The sequence below is a fragment of the Octopus bimaculoides genome, unplaced genomic scaffold (assembly GCF_046866305.1).
Source record: "Octopus bimaculoides isolate indiv1 unplaced genomic scaffold, ASM4686630v1 contig129, whole genome shotgun sequence".
NCBI lineage: Eukaryota > Metazoa > Mollusca > Cephalopoda > Octopoda > Octopodidae > Octopus > Octopus bimaculoides.
In genome coordinates, this window is record NW_028315379.1 from 9,016 (window position 1) to 30,000 (window position 20,985).

A 20,985-nucleotide genomic window follows, 5' to 3' on the forward strand; every position below is an offset into this window, starting at 1 on the left:
CGTCCACGATTCTTCCGCCGACCACCCGCCCGCCGCCTCGTAACGAGCCCCTCGCCTTCGCTGACGACGTCGTTCCGCGCCCCGCGCCGCGTCAGATTCGCTCGCTCGCTCGCCCCGCCGACAGCCGCCTGCCCGCCTGTTCGTGCTGTCACCATCGACCGATCGGTATCCTCCTCCTCGCCGACCCGCGGCCTCGTCGACGTCGTCTTCGAGGACCCGGTCAGGTTACGCCGCTGACCTCGTGTCGCGTCGCCGCCGGCGCGGCGGACGGGCTAGTTGTCGCTTCCCGATCCGCCACAGGCGACGCGACGTCACCGAAAGAGAGCGGTGCTGTGTGTTCGTCCCGCTAGACCGGGACGGATCAACAACCGTGGCTTCAACTCCGGGTTTCGCGGCGGTGGTGCCCCCCGCAATCTCCTCGCGCTCGCCCATCCCGGCATCGTCGTTGCTTTGGCTCGTTCGGCGGCTGCCGACAACGCCGTTTTCGTCATCGCACACACGCTTCTCGTTGACCGCAGCCCGTGCTGTCGCAATCGTTTCGGCTCGCTCGCTTCCCCGCTCGTCGTCCTTTCTCGCGCGGCGGCGGCGGCGGCGGCGGCAGCAGCAGCCAGAAACCGCCTCGCTTCTTCAACCCGCACCGGCGCCCGTCCTACCGCAGCGGCCCGGTGTGCGGCGGTCGGATCGCAAACCGTTTCTACTCGGCGAACTCTTTTTCTTCCGTCTGGCGCGCTTTTCCGCTGCTACAGCAGAGCGGCGGATTAGGACGCGTAACGTACGTACGAACGAACGGCTACCGCAGCAGCGGCGGCCGCGATTTTTCAGGCTCCTCCTCCTCCTCCTCCTCTTCGCTTTCGTTTGCTCTCCGCGCGGCGGCGGCGGCGATGGCAGCAGCGGGACTTCCGCCTCGACATCCGCCTCGACTTCCGCTCTCAGCCGACCGACGCGACGGTGACGCTACTACAGCGACGACGACGACGACGACGATACCTGGTTGATCCTGCCAGTAGTCATATGCTTGTCTCAAAGCTTAAGCCATGCAAGTGTAAGTTCATGCCGTAAACGAATGGTGAAACCGCGAATGGCTCAGGAACCGGACCTAATCCTCGGGACCGTATTCCTCACCGCGAGGAGAGTGGATAACTGTGGCAATTCTAGAGCTAATACATGCAACCGAAGCCGCGATCGCAGGTCGCACCCGGGCGTCGGGCCGAAAAACGGCTTCCGGCAGCGGCAGCGGTCTTCGTCGCCGCAGCGCCTCCGCGTGCTCGGCGTCGTCCCAGCCGCTGCCGGTCGTCGCCGGCGCCCGCTCGGCCGGGTTGGTTCCGGGACTGCTCGCCAGTTCCCGCCGCCGCCGGTCGCGACGATACGGTCGGCCTTCCGCATTGGTCGCGGCGCAAATATTAGACTGAGACCGACGCGTACGGGCCGTCGCAGCAGCCGCCGTCGCCGTGCTTCGCACGCGCGCGGGTCTAGGCGTGCGTCGGCTTCACGCCCCTTCGATTTTGGTGACTCTGGATAACTGTCAGTACGATCGCACGGGCTAGTATCGACTAGCCTTCGCGCGACGGGTCCCCCGCGAGTCCGCCCTATCAACTGTCGACGGCCCGGTAAGTGCCGACCGTGGTGGCAACGGGTAACGGGGAATCAGGGTTCGATTCCGGAGAGGGAGCATGCGAAACGGCTACCACATCCAAGGAAGGCAGCAGGCGCGCAAATTACCCACTCCCGGCACGGGGAGGTAGTGACGAAAAATAACGACGCGGGACTCTGTCGAGGCCCCGCGATCGGAATGAGTACACTTCAAATCCGTTAACGAGGATCGACCGGAGGGCAAGTCTGGTGCCAGCAGCCGCGGTAATTCCAGCTCCGGTAGCGTATATTAAAATTGTTGCGTTTGAAAAGCTCGTAGTCGGAATTCGGGTCTCGAAAACGTGCCCCAGCACGTTCGGGGCGACGGCGCCGTCGCGGGCGTGCCTCGCGCGCGTCCGCTTCGGTCGTCCGTTCGCACTCCCGGCCCTATTCGCCGGTGCGTGCGCGGTCGGGCCGCGGAGCTCTGCGCGCATCGTCGCTGCGACGGTCTCTCCGGTAGCCCGTCACCCGCCTCCGTAGCTTCCGCTTCCGTCCTCTCGGTCGGTCGGTCGGTCGGCATCGGCACGCGATCGTTCGGCCTCGCCGCCGTCGTCGCTGCTGCCGCCGCCGCCGTCTCCTCCGTCGCTTGCGGCGGTACGCGGTGTTCGGGGGAAACAAACGGGGGTCGAGCGTCGCCCGGGGCATCGCCGCTCGCACGCGTTTCGGTAGCGCGTCCACCTCCCGGTCGTTTCGGCCCGCACGGTTCCTCCGAGGGTGCTCTTCGCCGAGTGTCCGAGGCGGCCGGTACGTTCACTGTGAAAAAATTAGAGTGCTCAGAGCGAGCCCCGCCGGCTTGCTTACGAAAAGCATGGAATGATGGAAAATGGCCTCGTCCGCGCGTCATCCGTCGGTCTCCGTTCACGACGAGGCAATGATCGAAGGGAGCGATCGGGGCCACTCGTATTGCGACGTTAGAGGTGAAATTCTTGGATCGTCGCAAGACGCACTGCAGCGACGGCGTGTGGCAAGCACGTTTTCCTCGATCAAGAGCGAAAGTCGGAGGTTCGAAGACGATCAGATACCGTCGTAGTTCCGACCGTAAACGATGCCGACTGGCGCTCCGCCGGCGTTCGCTTCGATGACCCGGCGGGGAGCCTGCGCGGGAAACCATAGTCGGTTCCGGGGGGAGTATGGTTGCAAAACAGAAACTTAAAGGAATTGACGGAAGGGCACCACCAGGAGTGGAGCCTGCGGCTTAATTTGACTCAACACGGGAAAACTCACCCGGTCCGGACACCGGTAGGATTGACAGATCGATAGCTCTTTCTCGATTCGGTGGGTGGTGGTGCATGGCCGTTCTTAGTTGGTGGAGCGATCCGTCTGGTTGATTCCGATAACGAACGAGACTCCGGCCTGCTAACTAGCGCGTCGATTAGTGCTTTTCCGGTAGCGAGGCGGCGCCGAAGCCATCGTCGGTAGCTCCGCGCGCGGCCCGGGCTTGCCGTTGCCGCCGCTCTGCTTCGCGTCCGGCGCTGCGGCCGCGTCCGGCAACTGCCTTCTTAGCAGCCTTTCGTGCTCCGCTCCTCGCGGGTTGGTGTGCGGGTTGGTCTGGGATGGCGGTTCGCACGCGGCGTGGTTGCGGCGTCGGTTGCGGAGCGGCGGCGGTGACCCGGTCGGCTCGGCCCGCGCGAGCCCGGCGGCGGCACGCCGTCGCGCCCGGGCCAGTCGGTTGGCGAACGCAGCGCTTCTTAGAGGGACGGGCGGCAGAAAGCCGCACGAGGCGGAGCGATAACAGGTCTGTGATGCCCTTAGATGTCCGGGGCCGCACGCGCGCTACACTGGAGGTATCAGCGGGCGCGTCTCCCCCGGCCCGAGAGGGTCGGGAAACCTCTGAACCACCTCCCGTGATAGGGATCGGGGCCTGGAACCAACCCCGTGAACGAGGAATTCCCGGTAGGCGCGGGTCATCAGCCCGCGTCGATCACGTCCCTGCCCTTTGTACACACCGCCCGTCGCTACTACCGATCGAACGGTCCGGTGAGGTCCTCGGATCTGGCCGACGAGTTCGCTTACGCGCGGCGGCGTTCCGCGCCGTCGTCGGCGCGTTCTCTGATGGCCCGGAGAAGACGACCGAACCCGATCGCTTAGAGGAAGTAAAAGTCGTAACAAGGTTTCCGTAGGTGAACCTGCGGAAGGATCATTACCGCAGCAGCAGCAGCCCTGCTCCGCTCCTCCGTCTCCTCCTCGCCTTTCCGGCGCCAGCCAGCCGGTTTCGTAAGTCGCGGCCGGGCCCCCTCGCACTCGTCGGCCCTCTAACAGTGCAGCCTCAGCCTCAGCCTCAGCCGAGCAACGAGCAAGTAGAAGCGGCGTCATCAGCGGTGGACTAAGCCCGCAAATCGTTTCCGCTGTCGTTATGCTTCCTTCTCGTTCTCTCTCTGGCAGCTGCCGACCGCGCAGTTTTCACCCAGCCTGCGTCCGCCCGAATACAGTGCGCTAGGCCGACGGTGCTGCACGCTTTGCGGCTCCACGAACCTCAATATCTCTCTCGCCTCCTCCTCCTCCTCGCCTTTCCGGCGCTATCCAGCCGGTTTCGTAAGCCGCGGCCGGGCCCCCTCGCAATCGTCGGCCCTCTAACAGTGCAGCCTCAGCCTCAGCCGAGCAACGAGCAAGTAGAAGCGGCGTCATCAGCGGTGAACGAAGCCCGCAAATCGTTTCCGCTGTCGTTATGCTTCCTTCTCGTTCTCTCTCTGGCAGCTGCCGACCGCGCAGTTTTCACCCAGCCTGCGTCCGCCCGAATACAGTGCGCTAGGCCGACGGTGCTGCACGCTTTGCGGCTCCACGAACATCAATATCTCTCTCGTCTTCCTTCCTGGCGTCGGCCGGCCAACATCGCCGTCGTCGTCGCCTCCTCCTCGCCTTTCCGGCGCCATCCAGCCGGTTTCGTAAGCCGCGGCCGGGCCCCCTCGCACTCGTCGGCCCTCTAACAGTGCAGCCTCAGCCTCAGCCGAGCAACGAGCAAGTAGAAGCGGCGTCATCAGCGGTGAACGAAGCCCGCAAATCGTTTCCGCTGTCGTTATGCTTCCTTCTCGTTCTCTCTCTGGCAGCTGCCGACCGCGCAGTTTTCACCCAGCCTGCGTCCGCCCGAATACAGTGCGCTAGGCCGACGGTGCTGCACGCTTTGCGGCTCCACGAACATCAATATCTCTCTCGTCTTCCTTCCTGGCGTCGGCCGGCCAACATCGCCGTCGTCGTCGCCTCCTCCTCGCCTTTCCGGCGCCATCCAGCCGGTTTCGTAAGCCGCGGCCGGGCCCCCTCGCAATCTTCGGCCCTCTAACAGTGCAGCCTCAGCCTCAGCCGAGCAACGAGCAAGTAGAAGCGGCGTCATCAGCGGTGAACGAAGCCCGCAAATCGTTTCCGCTGTCGTTATGCTTCCTTCTCGTTCTCTCTCTGGCAGCTGCCGACCGCGCAGTTTTCACCCAGCCTGCGTCCGCCCGAATACAGTGCGCTAGGCCGACGGTGCTGCACGCTTTGCGGCTCCACGAACATCAATATCTCTCTCGTCTTCCTTCCTGGCGTCGGCCGGCCAACATCGCCGTCGTCGTCGCCTCCTCCTCGCCTTTCCGGCGCCATCCAGCCGGTTTCGTAAGCCGCGGCCGGGCCCCCTCGCAATCTTCGGCCCTCTAACAGTGCAGCCTCAGCCTCAGCCGAGCAACGAGCAAGTAGAAGCGGCGTCATCAGCGGTGAACGAAGCCCGCAAATCGTTTCCGCTGTCGTTATGCTTCCTTCTCGTTCTCTCTCTGGCAGCTGCCGACTGCGCAGTTTTCACCCAGCCTGCGTCCGCCCGAATACAGTGCGCTAGGCCGACGGTGCTGCACGCTTTGCGGCTCCACGAACATCAATATCTCTCTCGTCTTCCTTCCTGGCGTCGGCCGGCCAACATCGCCGTCGTCGTCGCCTCCTCCTCGCCTTTCCGGCGCCATCCAGCCGGTTTCGTAAGCCGCGGCCGGGCCCCCTCGCACTCGTCGGCCCTCTAAGAGTGCAGCCTCAGCCTCAGCCGAGCAACGAGCAAGTAGAAGCGGCGTCATCAGCGGTGAACGAAGCCCGCAAATCGTTTCCGCTGTCGTTATGCTTCCTTCTCGTTCTCTCTCTGGCAGCTGCCGACCGCGCAGTTTTCACCCAGCCTGCGTCCGCCCGAATACAGTGCGCTAGGCCGACGGTGCTGCACGCTTTGCGGCTCCACGAACATCAATATCTCTCTCGTCTTCCTTCCTGGCGTCGGCCGGCCAACATCGCCGTCGTCGTCGCCTCCTCCTCGCCTTTCCGGCGCCATCCAGCCGGTTTCGTAAGCCGCGGCCGGGCCCCCTCGCAATCTTCGGCCCTCTAACAGTGCAGCCTCAGCCTCAGCCGAGCAACGAGCAAGTAGAAGCGGCGTCATCAGCGGTGAACGAAGCCCGCAAATCGTTTCCGCTGTCGTTATGCTTCCTTCTCGTTCTCTCTCTGGCAGCTGCCGACTGCGCAGTTTTCACCCAGCCTGCGTCCGCCCGAATACAGTGCGCTAGGCCGACGGTGCTGCACGCTTTGCGGCTCCACGAACATCAATATCTCTCTCGTCTTCCTTCCTGGCGTCGGCCGGCCAACATCGCCGTCGTCGTCGCCTCCTCCTCGCCTTTCCGGCGCCATCCAGCCGGTTTCGTAAGCCGCGGCCGGGCCCCCTCGCACTCGTCGGCCCTCTAACAGTGCAGCCTCAGCCTCAGCCGAGCAACGAGCAAGTAGAAGCGGCGTCATCAGCGGTGAACGAAGCCCGCAAATCGTTTCCGCTGTCGTTATGCTTCCTTCTCGTTCTCTCTCTGGCAGCTGCCGACCGCGCAGTTTTCACCCAGCCTGCGTCCGCCCGAATACAGTGCGCTAGGCCGACGGTGCTGCACGCTTTGCGGCTCCACGAACATCAATATCTCTCTCGTCTTCCTTCCTGGCGTCGGCCGGCCAACATCGCCGTCGTCGTCGCCTCCTCCTCGCCTTTCCGGCGCCATCCAGCCGGTTTCGTAAGCCGCGGCCGGGCCCCCTCGCACTCGTCGGCCCTCTAACAGTGCAGCCTCAGCCGAGCAACGAGCAACGAGCACGTAGAAGCGGCGTCATCAGCGGTGAACGAAGCCCGCAAATCGTTTCCGCTGTCGTTATGCTTCCTTCTCGTTCTCTCTCTGGCAGCTGCCGACCGCGCAGTTTTCACCCAGCCTGCGTCCGCCCGAATACAGTGCGCTAGGCCGACGGTGCTGCACGCTTTGCGGCTCCACGAACATCAATATCTCTCTCGTCTTCCTTCCTGGCGTCGGCCGGCCAACATCGCCGTCGTCGTCGCCTCCTCCTCGCCTTTCCGGCGCCATCCAGCCGGTTTCGTAAGCCGCGGCCGGGCCCCCTCGCAATCTTCGGCCCTCTAACAGTGCAGCCTCAGCCTCAGCCGAGCAACGAGCAAGTAGAAGCGGCGTCATCAGCGGTGAACGAAGCCCGCAAATCGTTTCCGCTGTCGTTATGCTTCCTTCTCGTTCTCTCTCTGGCAGCTGCCGACCGCGCAGTTTTCACCCAGCCTGCGTCCGCCCGAATACAGTGCGCTAGGCCGACGGTGCTGCACGCTTTGCGGCTCCACGAACATCAATATCTCTCTCGTCTTCCTTCCTGGCGTCGGCCGGCCAACATCGCCGTCGTCGTCGCCTCCTCCTCGCCTTTCCGGCGCCATCCAGCCGGTTTCGTAAGCCGCGGCCGGGCCCCCTCGCAATCTTCGGCCCTCTAACAGTGCAGCCTCAGCCTCAGCCGAGCAACGAGCAAGTAGAAGCGGCGTCATCAGCGGTGAACGAAGCCCGCAAATCGTTTCCGCTGTCGTTATGCTTCCTTCTCGTTCTCTCTCTGGCAGCTGCCGACTGCGCAGTTTTCACCCAGCCTGCGTCCGCCCGAATACAGTGCGCTAGGCCGACGGTGCTGCACGCTTTGCGGCTCCACGAACATCAATATCTCTCTCGTCTTCCTTCCTGGCGTCGGCCGGCCAACATCGCCGTCGTCGTCGCCTCCTCCTCGCCTTTCCGGCGCCATCCAGCCGGTTTCGTAAGCCGCGGCCGGGCCCCCTCGCACTCGTCGGCCCTCTAACAGTGCAGCCTCAGCCTCAGCCGAGCAACGAGCAAGTAGAAGCGGCGTCATCAGCGGTGAACGAAGCCCGCAAATCGTTTCCGCTGTCGTTATGCTTCCTTCTCGTTCTCTCTCTGGCAGCTGCCGACCGCGCAGTTTTCACCCAGCCTGCGTCCGCCCGAATACAGTGCGCTAGGCCGACGGTGCTGCACGCTTTGCGGCTCCACGAACATCAATATCTCTCTCGTCTTCCTTCCTGGCGTCGGCCGGCCAACATCGCCGTCGTCGTCGCCTCCTCCTCGCCTTTCCGGCGCCATCCAGCCGGTTTCGTAAGCCGCGGCCGGGCCCCCTCGCACTCGTCGGCCCTCTAACAGTGCAGCCTCAGCCTCAGCCGAGCAACGAGCAAGTAGAAGCGGCGTCATCAGCGGTGAACGAAGCCCGCAAATCGTTTCCGCTGTCGTTATGCTTCCTTCTCGTTCTCTCTCTGGCAGCTGCCGACCGCGCAGTTTTCACCCAGCCTGCGTCCGCCCGAATACAATGCGCTAGGCCGACGGTGCTGCACGGTTTGCGGCTCCACGAACCTCAATATCTCTCTCGTCTTCCTTCCTTTCCTCGCCTCCGCGTCGGCCAGCATCAGCAGTGCCGGCAGGCGGTCGTCAGTCACTACTAGTAGTAGTAGTAGTAGTAGTAGCAAATACCGAAACCCTGGACGGGGGATCACTCGGCTCGTCCGTCGATGAAGAGCGCGGCTATCCGCGTGAACTGATGCGAATTGCAGGACTCAGTGAACATCGACACCTCGAACGCACATTGCGGCCCCGGGATCCCATCGTCCCGGGGCCCCGTCCGGTCGAGAGGCGGTCACGACACGAAAAAGCCGTCCGCCGTTGCAGCAGCAGCAGCGGCGGGGAGTCGGGAGTCGCAGGAAAGGGCGCGCGCCGTGGAAGCGGGCGGGCAGCGTGAACAGCTCGCCTTTCGTTCTCGCTACTGCTTCTGCTTCCGGCACGACTAGCGAGCGCGCGCCGCTCGATCCTCCGTCTCCCGCAATGCCAGACCGTCATCGCTGCGACACCTGCCACGGAGCGGCCGACATGTGCAGTAGCAGCAGGGAACGCACCGTCCGCCGTTCGTGCGCACTCTTCTGCCTGCCGCCCTCGCCGTCGTTGCCTCCTCTTATTACTCCGTGGCGGCCGTTGCCGCCGCCGCCGCCGCAGCCGTCTACATCTTCGGTCGGTGTTCGCTCTGTGGATCTCGTTTGCGAGCGTTCGTGCCGGCCGACGAAGACGACGACGACGACGACGAATCGAATGCGGTTTGCCGCAGCGACGACTTTTTTTTCTAAGCTGCCCTCGACTCGGACTAGACTACCCGCCGAACTTAAGCATATCGCTAAGCGGAGGAAAAGAAACCAACCGGGATTCCCTAAGTAACGGCGAGTGAACCGGGAGAAGCCCAACGCCGAATCTCGTCGGCCGCGCCGGTCGTCGAGAGCTGTGGCGCAAGGGTCGTACACGGTCGATCGTTTCGCCCGGCTAGGTTCGGAGTCCCCTCGATCGGGGCTGCCCAGAGCGGGTGCCAGGCCCATTCGGAGCCGGCGGCGATCGGCGGTGTTTCTTTTCGGCCCGAGAGTCGGGTTGCTTGGGAACGCAGCCCAAAGCGGGTGGTAAGCTCCATCCAAGGCTAAATACGGGGACGAGTCCGATAGCCGACAAGTACCGCGAGGGAAAGTTGAAAAGAACTTTGGAGAGAGAGTTCAAGAGACCGTGAAACCGCCCAGGGGTAAACGGGTAGGACCGCTCACCGCGATCGCGAGGGGACTCAGTCCGCTGCCACTTTCACCCCCGCCTCCTAAGGCGCCGTCGTCGCCGACGAACGCGTCGGTGGCGGCCGCTCGTTTCCGCGGGCGGTCGTCTGCCGCCTCGTCGGCGCTCGATTTCCGTGGCGCCGGCATCGGACGCACTTCCCCTCCGATCCGTCGTCGCAACCCGTTCCCGTCGGGCCGGTAGGCGCGCGGCGTCCGCAGGTCGCAGACGAGCGCCTCGGCGTCCGGAACCCGTTCACGCGGGGACCGACCGGCGTCGGGATCCACGCGCTTCTCTCGACCGGGCCCGTCGCTCCACGAAAGCGCAGGCACGGCTAACCGACGGAGACGGGCTAACGCACCTCGCCCTCAGCACTCACGACGCAGCGAGTCGCGAAAGCGACGCGGCCGCCCGCCTGCTCCTTCTTCTTCTACTACTTCTTCTACTTGCTCCTCGTCTTTGCGCGTGGTGCTACAGCAGCAGGAGCGGTGGTTGTTGGAGGAGTCGGCGGGATCGCCCGAAAAGCCGCCCGCTGCTGCCGGTCAGCGACGAGCATCGGCAACCTACCCGACCCGTCTTGAAACACGGACCGAGGAGTCCCAGTCGACTGCGAGTCGTTGGAGCCTTTCACTTTGCGAACTCCGACGGCACAGCGAAAGCGAGAACGTGACACGTCGCCGCTCGGGGGAAGGGAGTTGGGCCGCTGTCGCAGCAGCCGCCGCAGTTGCTGCCGCCGTCGTCTAATCTCGTCGGTTGCTGCAGCATCAGCGGTGGTGGTGGCGGCGGCTCGCTTCTTTTTTTGTAACACGCGGCGTTTCGAAGCATCGTTCCCGGGTCGGGCCCGCGCGTTCGCGCTCGAAAGCGCGCGTTCCCGCTCCGACTCAGGTGTAGCAGGCGGCCGGTGACCCGAAAGATGGCGATCCACGCCCGGTCGGGACGAAGCCAGAGGAAACTCTGGTGGAAGTCCGAAGCGCCTCTGACGTGCAAATCGATCTTCGGAACCGGGTGTAGGGGCGAAAGACCAATCGAGCCGTCTAGTAGCTGGTTCCCTCCGAAGTTTCCCTCAGGATAGCTGGCGCCAGCAGGAGAACGACACGCAATTCCGTCCGGTAAAGCGAACGACTGGAGGCCCCGGGGACGTTGACGGCCTCGATCTACTCTCGAACTCGGAACGGGCGAAACGGGCCGCTACTCCTCTCCCGAACGGAGGCGGCCGTTTACGAATCGTTGGGAATAATGATTATTATTTTGCGCGTTTCTTGCGACGAATGCACGGTGCCAAGTGGGCCACTTTTGGTAAGCAGAACTGGTGATGTGGGATGAACCGAACGTCCGGCTAAGGTGCCCTACGCTTCGCCCATTAGATCCCCGAAAGGGTGTCGGTCGATATAGACAGCAGGACGGTGGCCACGGAAGTCGGAATTCGCTCAGGAGTGTGTAACAACTTACCTGCCGAATCGACCGGCCCCGAAAATGGATGGCGCTGGAGCGAGCGACCGATGCCGGACCGGCCGGGCGACAGGTTGCGCGATCGCCGGCGAGGCGACTTTCCGATGCCCGGTCGAGTAGGAGGGCGCCGCGGCGTGCATGGAAGCCGCGGGCGCGAGCCCGGGTGAAGCCGACCGCGGGTGCAGATCTCGGTGGTAGTAGCAAATATTCGAACGAGACCTTCGAAGACCGAAGTGGAGAAGGGTTCCGTGCCAACGGCGGTCGAGCACGGGTCAGTCGGTCCTAAGAAGCGGGCGAAAGCTTCCACGAAAGGCGCCGGATCCGTCACGAAAGCGGTTGTAGCAAATATAATAGCAGCAGCAGATGCGGCCGGCCTCGCATCGAAAGGGAATCGGGTTAATATTCCCGAACCCGAACTCGGAGAGTGCTCGTCCGGCGGTGGGAACGCGGCGCGCCGCTCCTAGCAGCGCGTTTGTCGTCGAAGCCGGCGGTCGGGCGAAGCAGCGGCAACGCAAGCGAGCCCGGAGACGTTGCCGGGAGCCCCGGGAAGAGTTCTCTCTTCTTCGTAAAGGACCGCGTCCGTGGAATCGGCTCGTCCGGAGATACGGATATGGTACCTGTAGAGCGCCGCGTCTCGGGCGGCGTCCGGTGCGCTCTCGGCGGCCCTGGAAAATCCGGGTCCGTAACGATTCGCAGCTCTCGAGTCGGTCCGTACCCACCATCCGCAGCAGGTCTCCAAGGTGTACAGCCTCTCGTCGATAGCGCCAATGTAGGTAAGGGAAGTCGGCAAAATGGATCCGTACCTTCGGAAGAAGGATTGGCTCCGAGGACCGGGTCGGTCGGGCCGTGTGTGTCGCTGCGCTCCCGCGCGGCGGTTGCTTCGCCGTTCGCTCGGCGTCGCGCTGCTGCAGCGGGCGCCGGAACACGTCTTCACGCGAAGCGGCGGATCGGTACGGGGCTGTAGCGTTGGCGTCGGACTCGGCATCTCGGGCGCCTTTCCGGCCGTCGTTTGCGCCGCCTTCCGTGGCGGCGGGCAACTCGCTTCGTGTCGGTGTGCGGTCGCGCCTTCGGTCAACGGGAGTTGGCGGCTTCTTCGTCGGGTAGGAAAGTCGGTTGGTCGGTCGGTCGGTCGCGTGCGGCATAGTCGTCAGCACGTCGCGTCCTCGCGGCGGAAAGCGGTGGTTGTCGCCGCGTCGGTCCTCCTCCTCCTCCTCCTCCTCTCGCACGCGCGGCCTTCTCTCGCGTCGGCGTTCCGCACCTCCCGACGCGCGGTCGGGCCGCCGTCGCATGTCGGCGCGCGGCGGTTTCATACGGGGCGCCCGGGGCGTAGTGGGCGCGAACAACACGGCTCCACACCCGAGACGCCGTGGAGCGACACGGCTTTGGGCTCGCCGTCGCGTCGGTGCTCGCGGCCCTCTGTTCCCGCCTTGCGTGGGGTCGTGCGGTCGTTGCACCGCGACGCGCGGCAGGCGTTCGGCCGGCGGCGAACGGTCGACTCGGAACTGGTACGGACCGGGGGAATCCGACTGTCTAATTAAAACAGAGCATCGCGTAGCCGGCCGAGCCGCACAGACGCGATGTGATTTCTGCCCAGTGCTCTGAATGTCAAAGTGAAGAAATTCAACCAAGCGCGGGTAAACGGCGGGAGTAACTATGACTCTCTTTCGTGGGGCCTGTTGGTTGTGATCTGCTGGGACTCAGCGGGCAGACTCACTTACCGTGATACGCTTTAGGGTGAGGTCCGGTTTGTTGGAGCCCGCTGTTTTTTACTCGGTAGATGGATGCACCACCAGGTAGGCCCGGTACGTTATGATCTTCTGGGACTCAGTGGGCAGACTCACTTACTGTGACATACCTCGTGGTTTAGTCCGGTTTGTTGGAGCCCACTGTTTTTTACTCAGTTGATGGATGCACTGCCGGGCTTCACCCTTATGGACACTACCTTGGCGTGGTGAAAGAGCTTACGTCCGTGTGGGGTTGCATGCTGGATAGATCAGGTATCATGCCAGATATATGCCCCCACATTGGACAAACTAAACGTGTCCGTTGTTTCCTCAAAGCGGTGCCATTTTATTGGTGAGGACCATGTATGGGTGATCCTGATTAGGGAGGTATAGGCCTCCTTGCTAGGGGTGGTGGACTGCCGTTAGTCTGCCGTCTAGTTGTCCCGCGTTATCTATTAATAGATTAACCCGTCTGTGTTGACTGTCGTAGGGTGTAGTGCTATGGAGTTCCCAGCTGGACGAATAGTCTTTCATTGTCTCGACTTAGATTAGATGGGGGGCCTTCAAATGGGGGGGCCCTTTATGATCTATTGGTGTTTGATTGGTTGGTTCCAAAGTTTGATTGGTCGGGTCCCTCAATAGGGGGGTCCTGTCGCTTAGGATTCGATGATTGTCTTAGCGCCCGGTTGGTAAAGCCTGGCGTGTTGTTGCTCGTGCTGGTATGGATTTAGAAACCTGGTGAAATGTGAAAGCTTGCTACCATGGGGCGGGTAGACAAGCTTGCTACCATGGGGCAAGTGGCCACACCGCCAGGATGTCTGATAAAAAGGACTTGGCTGAAATCTATTGCTAGCATTGGGTGTATGCGTTGCCGGGTTGAACCTTCTGTGGCCTGCATTTCTGTGGCTAGTTGATTAGTCGGAGGGCATTCTGTTCGGCTAGAGGGATGGTGGTCTATCTTCCTGGTAGGGTTTAGCCTTATGCCTCCCGTAAGTATAACTTGATCAGTTTTGCCCGTATACTCATGGTAATTGCCGTACCATAATCATGAATAATAATAATAAGATTGAAAACATACGGCAGCCAGGCGCCGTAAATCTGGTGGCCTGTGGGTCCGGGACGTTGCCCGCAGGTCAGGCTGAGCATGATAACCAAACAGGCTTGGCCGTACAGCTACCTTCCCCTGTTGTGGATAATGGACCATCTCCGCAGCATGGTATGATTAGTGGTCCTACTGGTAACAACTGGAACGGCGACGGGGGTGTTAATAAGCTCCCGTCGCTGATATATGAAAAAAAAAGAGAGGGACTGTTCAGGTTAATTTATCCTACTCATACGCTAGTGGTGAAGGGGACACAGCTTCCTAAAGAACTTGCTCAGGATTCCCTCCATGACATCCACTCTCTTATTTTAGAAGTGGATCGAGAGGTTGAGAATGGGATATTATATCCCACTCCTGCAGGAAGCGAATTTTCGCTCCCTATCCCATGCGGATCATGCTCTATGGCCTGTCCGCTATGTCCTCAGCGTTTTTCTTCTCCCCGTCGCTGGGGAGAACATTTAGAAGGTAGACATGGTATAAAGCCTGTCTACAAATGCAGTAAGTGTGACAGGGAAAGCGGACACCTACATTCGATGAGGTGTCACGCTGGCAAATGTAATGCCCTATCTCGAGCCTCAAGTCCCGTCAGACTCCCGTTTAAGTGTGACCACTGCAGCCGTTCTTTTTTGACGGCTGTAGGCCGATCCCAGCACGAACGTCACAAGCATCCTGTGGCTGCTAATCAGCGCAGGATAGCTGCTCACAAAGCTGAGCTAGCGAAAAAGCGTGCGGATCGGGCAGCCGCTGCCGAGGCAACAGGCCGAAGACGCAGAGGCTGTTGGTCAGATGAGGAAATAGCGGTCCTCGTCAAGAAGGAGGCCGAACTTGTAGAGGCAGGTGTAAGATACATAAACGTAGAGATAGCACGATTCTTGCCGAATAAAACATGTAAACAAGTAGGGTCAAAAAGAGCAGACCTGGCCAAAAGGGCCCGTAAGGGTCATCAAGGGTCGGGTCTGCATGATAATAGTTCCCTGTCGCAAAGAGAGGTGCAATCCTCCCCCCAAGTGGAGTGGAGAGATCGATTCCTTGATGCGGCCAGTCCTGGGCATACCCGCTGGTCAGCAGTTTTCTGCGAGGCCCAATTGGAACTCGTGGAGGACGGGTCAGCGACTGCCTGGGACAATTTTGTTCGAAAAGTTGAGGACTGGCTAGAGCATAATAAATCACGCAGGGAGAACACTACTAGCGTTAGAGGTCAAAGAGGGTTAGTGAACAGTCCTAATTTTAGGAGGCAAGGCAAACGTAGAAGCTTTGCCATAGCACAGAACTTATACAAGACTAAGAAGAAGAGGCTCCTTGCAAGGATATTGGAGGAGGACATAGATCAGGGCTGCCCAATCCCTCTATATTCTATAGAGGAATTTTATGGACAAAGATTCTCGACACCAGGCCCTGAGGTGGATCTCTCTGACTACCCTTCTTCCTCCATAGTGGATAGTGTTCCTATTTTGAAACCATTTTCGATGGAGGAGATAAAGGTTAGTCGTAGAAAGATGGATGCCACCTCGGCGGCGGGCCCTGATGGTCTCACTGTTGGTGATATTAAAGCAGTGGACCCATCCGTCCTAGCTAATATCTGCAATTGCATGTTGCTGGCCGGGAAGATACCCGACGTCCTGAAGCGAGGTAGATCCGTCCTCGTATCAAAGAGGGCGGATGATCCTTATGATCTTACCAATTGGCGACCATTAACGATATGCTCCGCGGTATATCGACTTTTTAGTAAGATGATCGCCAAACGTATGCTTCAGGTAACTCCCCTTAACCCGATTCAAAGAGGGTTTATCCAGGCCGATGGCTGCAGTGAGAATTCATTTCTCCTGCGTCAGCTTGTCGGTCGAGCGATGGGGAGACCAGCACGACTGAGAATACCGCGGCTAGAAGTGGCCTTCATGGATCTCGCCAAGGCCTTCGATACAGTCTCGCACTCTTTAATGTATGCGGGACTACGGAGACTTGGTTTTCACGAGCATGTAATAGTGCTCGTGAAGGGGATCTATGAAAGTAGCACAACTAGATTCTCAGTAGGAGGACAGGTTAGTGAGCCCATTGCGATTCGCCGGGGTGTTAGACAGGGGGACGCGCTCTCGCCGATCCTCTTCAACATTGCCATTGATCCGCTGCTAGATTCATTATCTACCAGCGGGGATTTGCGTGTGGAGGGGATCCGGATGGATGGAATTGCGTACGCAGACGACTTGGCTCTGGTCGCGGCGACGCGTGAGGGTCTCCAGGCGCTAGTTAATAGATGCTTGGGGTTCTTCCGCAAGGTCGGACTTGGGCTTAATGTCGGAAAGTGTGCGTGGTTCTCCATCCGCGGCTTGAGTAAGACCTTCCTAGTCAACGATAGCACCCCGCCGAGTATCGATGGGTTCACTATTAAGTCAGTAGAACCAGGGGAGAAAGTATCATACCTAGGTGTAGATATTCCCACGTGGAATCTTAACTCGAATCGGGAGTTTAATTTCGATTCAGTGGAGCAAGTGTCACTAGATATCGATAGGATTAATAGTGCTCCGCTGAAACCCCGACAGAAATTCCTCTTACTGCAGCAACTGTATCTGCCGAGACTTTTTTATAGTCTTGTGCAGATGCTGCCATCGAGAGGAATTCTCGAGAGGCTTGACACGGCCATCCGCGTGGGAGCTAGGAAAATGTTACATCTCCCTGAAACTACATCCTCTTCTTTCCTTTACTGCAGCCGGCGTGATGGCGGGTTAAGCCTTCACCAAATGGTAAGACTTGTACCAAAATGTGTCATCCGCCGAAATCTTCGCCTGCTGACCTCGGGGTATGTCTCAGTTAGAAAAGTTGCGGATTCTGCAGGATTAGCCGAACAGAACCAGCAACTGATAGTTTCCTTCAATTTGCCGTTGTTACCTGAGGGCGCGACCGAATATGACCCTGATATCCGGCTGATTCATACCCATAAATGGGCGGCTCAGCCGGTGCATGGTGTCTGTGCGGTGGCGTACCGAGGGGATACAATTGGCAATAGCTGGATCAGTAGGCCGGGTAGGATTACTGAGGGGTGCTACTTAGGTTTGCTTAAGATGCGCTCCAATGTATACCCTACCCGTGAAACTCTGACACGTGGGTCAAGAGGTGATTCCACATGTCCGAGATGTAGATTAGGAGCTGAGACTTTATCCCATGTCAGTGGAGTATGTGTGGCTCTTAAAGCACCACGACTTGCCAGACATAATAAAATATGTAATCTGGTAGCGAAAGAGGCTGTAGATCATGGCTGGAGTGTCAGTGTGGAGCCTTCTTACATATTAAGAGGCTCCAGGCTGATACCTGATCTGGTGTTTAGCTGTCCGGAGAAAGTTGTAGTCGTTGATGTGACTGTCCGATTGGAGCAGGGAAATGCCTTGAGAGAGGCATATCTTGAGAAAGTGCGCAAATACCGTCCGCTCGTACAAATGCTTTTGCAAGAGTTTGACCGGCCGGTAGAAGTTCATGGACTCCCAATCGGTGCCTGTGGAGCCTGGTGCCGACCTGCGAATCTGGCACTGGACGCCTTGGGCATTCGTGACAAGCCATTTCGGCGACTACTCTGCCGGACAGCTATGATATGTACATACAATATGCTGAGAGACTAGCTCCAGCATATTAAGACATAAGAAAAGACCGACCTTGTCCTAAAACTTGAAAACGATAGAAAAAGAAAACCGAAATATAGTATCAGTAACACGCAGAAGAAGAAAATAATATACATCTCATTGATTGATTGTTTTATTGTTTTTTAGAAACGGTGTTGCCCCCGGCTGAGAGATGGGCCTTATGTTGAAGTGTGTGACACCAAGGCAAGGACCTAGTGGGACCGCCCACAAGAAAAACAGGGAATACATTCTTGTCGTGGCAAGAGAGCTTACGTTCGTAATGCGGGCTATGTCGTGCTGTGTAGTCTGGGCTACACTGGTAGGTTCAACCATGCCGAATTGGTTGCATTGCATTGGACAAACGAAAAGCGGCCTAATCTCCCTGGCAGATCCGATACGGTGGGAGACTCCGCTGATTCTGGGGCGATACAAAGGACGGAGTGCATACGGACCGGTCTTCGCCACTCCTAGGGGCAGCCCTCTCGCGTGCCATGAGGGTCGGGGTGTGCTAGCAGTCCGTCTGGGTTGCCGTCTTAGTTTCACGGAGGAATGCCGAAAGAAGATGAATGTTACAACAAAACCACATCGACATACGGCAGCCAGGCGCCGATAAACTGGTGGTCTCGGGGTCCCGGGAAGGGCCCCGTGGTCAGTCGCGCCGTGGAAACCACTCACGGCGTGGCGAAGAGCTACTTTCCCCCAGGGTAGGTACAGGGTCATGCCTGCCTTGGCGTAATCTTGTTGACCCCCCGATTAGGACAGCCGACGGTGATTCCCAGCCGTCGGCGTATAGCGGCTATAAGTCGCTCACTGTTATACGAGACATGCCGGGCCGTTTTTTCCTGGAGTGTGCGTCCCACACGTTGGTTCTCCGCGGCGAACAACTCCCGCCGGACCTCGCGGCTGACCATGTTGCCCTCTCCGGCCTCCCCGCTTCCGTTCCCCCTCGCCTTGATGAGGACGGATCGCCCGTTGGGGTGGCTGGCGATGGTGGCGTGGCCTGCCAACCGCCGGCCGATGCGTTCACCGTGGTGATTCCATGTACGTCGATCTCCTTGTTATGCCCGCTCTGTCCCAGACACTTCTCTAGCCCCATGGAATGGGGGCTACACGTACTCAACAGGCATAACCGTAAGCCTGCGTACAAATGCATACGCTGTGGCCGAGAGAGCGGCCACCTTCACTCGATCAGATGTCACGTCGCGAAGTGTTCGGGGAACACTGGTCCTGCCGATCCCGACCCCCAGCAACTGCCTTTTAAGTGTGACGGGTGCAGCCGGGCCTTCCGCCGGGCTGTAGGCCTTTCACTTCACCTACGACACAAACACCCTGTGCAGGCGAATAGGCACAGGATAGAACGTCGCAGGGAAGAAATAGCACGCAAGCGAGAACAGCGTGCGCAACTCGCGCGGACGACGGGGCGGACGTCACGGGGTTGTTGGACAAAGGAGGAGGTGACAATCCTCCGTGAGAAGGAAAAGGAGTTGCTCGAGGCCGGGTGCAAAAGGATCGCTGTGGCTGTGGCCCCCCTACTTCCGGACAAGACGCTGAAGCAGATTCGTGACAAGCGTTCAGACTTGAAACGTGCAGAACGTCGAGCCCGCGAGCGAGAAGGGGCTCTGCCGATACCCGAACCTACGCGTAGTGTGCCTGTTAGTAGTGAAGAACAACCCGCAGTCACGGACTGGCGGGAGCAATTTGGCGATGCTGTGTCCCCGGGACACACCCGTTGGGCGTCTGTCTTCGATGAGTGCCTCCTGGCCCTCTATGACGACGCCTCGGATGCGTGCTGGGACGCTTTTGAGAGATGTGTTGAGGATTGGGTAAGCTTCATGGATTCGCGCCGTGTGGATGCCCGCAACAAGACGAAACGTAGAGATACGGCAGGTGCCTCGACGGCACCAAAACACCGACGAGCGAGAATGCAGCAATACGCTCGATACCAGCGTTTATACGCTTTGAATAGGAAGCGGCTCATGGCAGCAATTCTTGGCGAAGATTTGGAGGGTCAGTGCCCCGTCCCGATGCCCGAAGTAGAGGAGCTCTACAGGGACAGGCTCTCCCGACCAGGGCCAGAGGTCGATTTAAGCGCCTATCCGGCCTCCTCCTTGGTGGACAACGTGCCCATCTTGCGTCCGTTCACTTTGGAGGAGATCAAGATCGCTCGCCGGCGCATTAATCCGGCCTCCGCCGCCGGCCCCGATGGCCTGACGCCTCGAGAGGTCAGGTCGGTCGACCCTTCGATCCTAGCCAATGTTTTTAACTGTTCACTCCTGACTGGACGCGTACCGAAAGTCCTGTTGCAAGGCAGGTCAGTCCTCCTTCGCAAGAAGGCGGGCAGCCCGAACGACCTGTCGAACTGGCGGCCGCTTACGATCTGCTCCGTGGTATATCGTTTGTACACGAAACAGCTAGCCGCCCGGATGCTCAGGGCGACACCCCTCAATCCCGCGCAACGCGGTTTCATCAAGTCGGACGGATGTAGCGAAAACACCTTCCTGCTCCGCCGGCTGCTGGACCGCTCCAGAGGGGTACAGTCAGGACAATCGCGAATCCCACGGATAGAAGTCGCCTTTCTCGACCTGGCCAAAGCCTTTGACACGGTCTCGCACTCCCTCGTATTTGCGGGCATGAGAAGGTTAGGTTACCACGAACACCTGATTGGTCTAGTAAAAGGGTTGTACGACGGGTGTACGACTAGGTTCACGGTTGGAGCCACATGTAGCGGGCCCATAGAGATAAAGCGGGGTGTTCGACAAGGCGACGCTCTCTCGCCCCTCCTCTTCAACATCGCGACCGATCCGCTGCTGGATGCTCTACCCAGCAGCCTCGGTTTACATGTAGACGGGGTTGCTTTGGCGGGCCTGGCGTATGCGGACGACATGGTACTAGTTTCCGGGTCTGCCCGGGGGCTACAGAGCCTTCTCGCCATCTGCTCCGAGTTCTACCACGCGGTAGGCCTCGCCATTAACGTCTCCAAATGCGCCTGGTTCTCCATAAAGGGTTGGGGGAAATCGTTCCTCGTCAACACGTCCTCTCCGCCTACTCTCGACGGGTGTCCGCTACCTAGAGTCGAACCGGACGAGAAAGTATCCTACCTCGGTGTCACAATCAACCCGTGGACGTATCGGAACCGCGGATCGTCGGTGGAATGTGTGTCGCGGTGCATCGATAAGATAATCCGGTCCCCACTGAAGCCTCGGCAAAAGTTCCTCCTGCTGCAGCAGTACTACTTGCCCAGCCTCCTTTACGGGCTGACGCAGGTGATGCCTGCTAAAGCCGAACTCGAGAGACTCGACGCGGTCGTGCGCACGGGTACACGAAGGATTCTGCATCTTCCGGAGATGACTTCTACTAGCTTCCTTTACGCCGCCAGAAGAGACGGGGGGTTGAGTCTGTGCCAACTGGCACGGGCGATACCCAAAAACGTGATTCGCCGGAATCTACGTCTGCTTGGTTCCCCTTACGAAACCGTACGCGAGTTAGCGAGGTCCGCCAACCTCGCCCAACGGAATGACGAACTGTCCGCCTTGTTCGATCTTCCATCTGTCAGGCCTGACGACGGCCCGTATGCCCCCGATGTCCGATTCCCGCACGCTGTGAGATGGGCGTCCCAG

The 20,985-nt window shown here is 59.8% G+C and overlaps 1 non-coding gene and 2 pseudogenes across 1 annotated transcript; all 3 read left to right on the forward strand.

Annotated features, from left to right (window-relative positions):
- The first annotated feature begins 984 nt into the window (after nucleotides 1-984).
- Nucleotides 985-3,772, forward strand: LOC149129175 (small subunit ribosomal RNA; annotated as a pseudogene).
- Nucleotides 3,773-8,384: 4,612 nt separating this feature from the next.
- On the forward strand, nucleotides 8,385-8,543 carry LOC149129176 (5.8S ribosomal RNA). Its single transcript, XR_016240317.1, has one exon. It is a non-coding gene; the product is annotated as a 5.8S ribosomal RNA (ribosomal RNA).
- A 507-nt stretch (nucleotides 8,544-9,050) lies between these two features.
- On the forward strand, nucleotides 9,051-11,691 carry LOC149129177 (large subunit ribosomal RNA; annotated as a pseudogene).
- Nucleotides 11,692-20,985: the final 9,294 nt, after the last annotated feature.